Consider the following 4152-nt stretch of genomic DNA (forward strand, 5'->3'; position numbering starts at 1 on the left):
GTGCGGCCGTGCGGTTCACACCACTCAATGTTACGAAATACACCACTCAATGTTAAGAAACACACCACACAAATATGCACTGTGGTGTGTTTCTTAACATTGTGGTGTGTTTCATTGTGTTTCATTGTGGTGTGTTTATTAACATTGAGTGGTGTATTTCGTAACATTGAGTGGTGTGTGACCGCACGGCCGCATTTGAACCAAAATCTATCTATATATTATTTATTTATTTATTTATTTATTTATTGTTTAAATTTTTTTAAAAAAAATTGTCTAGCTCAACCATGTTTAAAAAATTAATTTTTAAAATTTTAAAAGCCACATCATCATTTTTACCTAAATCACCTGCCAATTTGGTTTGATTGCAAAAATTTGACCTATTTTGAGGGCTAATTACACTTTTTTTTTTAGTTAAATAACCTAAATCACCTGTCAATTGAGTAATCAAAGTAAAATATATATTTGGTGAAATAAATTGATCGTGACGACAATCTGACATGGTGCCTTCCATATATATTTGGTGAAATAAATTGATCATGACGACAATCTGACAATGTGCCCTCCATATATATTTGGTGAAACAAATTGATCATGACGACAATCTAACGTGGTGCCCTCCAAATTAAGGACCAATCAGACACCTCTACTTTAGCAAAGACTCCAACCTGGTGTGGTGCCCTCCAATGTAAGGATCGATCAGACGCCTTACTTTAACAGAGACTCCAAGGCAAAACTCATTACTTGGAATGGGCAGGCGAGTAGATAGCACCTGATGAAGTCCAGCCTGTAGAGAAAATCCAATTGTTCCGACATCTTAATGCTCCCACTCGAGTTATATGTTGGTTTACCCCTTATGGTCTTTCCGACGTATTAATGCTCCACTCGAATTATATGTTGGTTTATCTCCTTATGGTCTTTTACTGACTAGGATTACAAGTTGGGTTTACCCAGTGCATATTATTAAGTAGTGGCTAGGAATTCTCCTTGTCACTCTAAGGGTAAAAAGAAAAAAGAGAAAGAAATTGGTCATTTAAATTGCACTTATATATATAATAATATGTTGGTTATTATAATCTGTGTCACATCCATTTATATTATTTGAAGATCAAAATCACCGTGAATTAATTAAATAAACTCAATTTAGATAAAATTTAATAAATGTTTGTATATAAATAATTTTTATAAATAAACATAAGTCACATTTTAAAATAAAATAAAATAAATTCCACCTACCTATCCAATTCTCGTGTTATGAAAAATAAATGGGGATACTCTTCAACATTAAATTGTAGCACTACCTTTTGTGTTCTTAATTTTTACTGTCCATTTACCATTGAATGCATAACTAATATGCAGAACTACTATTTAAGAGCTTAATAAAAATTAAATAAATAAATATTTTTTCCATATATTAAACATATATACAATATATGTGATGTATTCAACAATATATTAAGAGTTAGGTTAAATGATTTAATAATAATAAAGAACAATGATCAAATTAACCACTCAACTATACGCAAAAATATAATTGGATCATCTAACTAAAAGAAAAAGTTCAATTGGCCACATGAATAAGTCAAATTCTTGCAATTAATCATTCCAAATTGAACGATTGTGCCGGTTAATACTAGTTGCCCGGCATGTGCACGCGACTTAGCTTTTCTTTTTAATTTTAAAATTAATTTAAAATTTTGTCCTTTTTTTCGTCTCAAAGTTGGTGACAAGAGCTCATTTTGTCTCTGACGTTGCAGACAAAGAAAAGCTCGTCGTTTCTAGACTAGAGATGAAGAAAAATCTTCATCTCCAGGTTGAAGACAAGAGTTGCACTCTCTTCGTCTTCGATGGCGAAGATGAAGAGGAGACAAAGAGACAGTAATGTTTATATATATATATATATATATATATATATATATATATAATTTAAAAAACATTGTCTAGCTCAACCATGTTTAAAAAAATTATTTTTTAAATTTTAAAAGTCACATCATCATTTTTACCTAAATCAGCTGTCAATTTCGTTTGATTGCAAAAATTTGACCTATTTTGGGGGCTAATTACACTTTTTTTAGTTGAATAACCTAATTACATTTTCATATGTAATTAAATTTCATTTCACTTATTTATAATAATAATAATAATAATAATAATAATAAATATAATAATAATATTATTATTATTAGTATTAGTATTAGTATTATTATTATTAGTAGTATTATTATTATTGTTATTGTTATTATTATTATTAACAATAAATTAATCATCTGGGTTTTTATTTCTTGCCTTGATAATTATCCTTTCACCTTTAATTAAATGGATAATTCAACAGAAATGTTCAATAAAAATGTAGTCATTAGTCAAATAATTTGTTTAAAAAATATATCATAATTCTTGTCAACTTTGAGTTGCAATTGGATCACATCTACCTATAACACGGAGTATGAGAATTCTTTCTTTCCAAATGTTGAATTTCCAACTCCAAAGTTCTGGTCCGACAGAATATATGCGAGGATATATGAGAATTCTTGAAAATTGCACTACTGTATTCACAAGATTATATATATTAAGTTCATGTTTTTTTTTCCCCTTTTTTAATACTAAGGTAGGGAAAGCAAAGACAAAGAAATTACAAAGATTACAAAGACATGGTCACACCACGCTATTGCATGCAATAAGATTATAATAATTTGTTAATAGTAAAAGTGTGAAGTAATTGAATACATATATACTTCCTATTTAAATTGAAAATATAATTTAAATCACAAAATTTCACTATGTAATGAAATGATGACAGTATAAATTCAAACGAAATATATCTTTTATTTTTCTTTAATGAAAACAAAATGGAGAATGAATGGTGGGATATTTTAGATTTTTAGGATATGCATATTGAGAAATTTACAACATTTATGAGTTTTCTGACCTAATATTCATATTTTACCTATCTAGAATATTATTACTATATTTTACTATATTAACAACCAATGAATATATGCTATTTAATGTGCGCACACGCACATATACCCATAGAGAGACAATAACATAAGTTAAGTAGTTGCATTGGTCTCAAAGTAGGTGCAACACGGACCACATCTAAGTTAATCCGATTCCATAGTGGTGAGATATTGGATATCTATGCAAACAAAATTTTTTTAAAATATTACACTGTCTAATATGATTATTGTATTTTATATGCATTTATTGTAAGTGATGAGATCAGATACTGGATATCTATGCAAATAAAAATCTTTATAATATTGTACTGTCTAATACTGTAATATGATTTTATTTTATATGCATTTATTGTAAGGTTGACAAATAGTCTCATTAAAATCTTATAATATTATCTAATACTCTAATATGATCCTATCTATTTTGGAAATACAGCATTTTAATTTGACATATAAATTAAAATTGTAAAATTTCTCTAATATATGTATAACAAATTATTTAGTCTCAATAAATATTATCACATATGTTTCCGATCCGGGGCACAACTCAACTAGTGTACTAACCCAAAATAAGTTCAGATTTTTGTTTCGCTAGCAACCGCTCAATGCATGGTCCAAACCCTGGCATGGTGCAAGGTTCAAATCGTACCAATCGGACCACATTATGCAATTTGTCTCATCCACCAATATTCGCAGCGGGAGTGGTGATAATGAACCATTAACTTATTAAATATCATCTTGTATTTAGTGCAAGTAATGAGATGTTAAAAACTAGCTAGTAATGACAACTATAATGAAATATTTAGAAATATATATATATATATATATATACACACACACACAAAGACAAGAACTATGTATTTATTATGATTAAGGATATTATTATGCAGATTTAGGTGTGAATATAATGTGATTCAATTAAGATGCATGGGGACAGCATCAACAGCTTTTGCATAATAGTCCTCTTATGGTCCCACATTAGAATTTCTATTTAGAAGATCAAATCAAAGTCCAATTGACAAACTGTAGTTATACTTGATTTAGATAATTCAACCCTAATTCCATTAGGTGGGTGTCTTCTGCCTTGACCATTTGGTAATATAGGGAAGTATAGATATGTGATACATTTTTTTTTTCTGAAAACATACATAATCCTTTTTTTTTATTGATTGTATTGGTATTCAATTATTCATATTATGCA

The sequence above is a fragment of the Ipomoea triloba genome, chromosome 1 (assembly GCF_003576645.1).
Source record: "Ipomoea triloba cultivar NCNSP0323 chromosome 1, ASM357664v1".
Taxonomy (NCBI): Eukaryota; Viridiplantae; Streptophyta; class Magnoliopsida; order Solanales; family Convolvulaceae; genus Ipomoea; species Ipomoea triloba.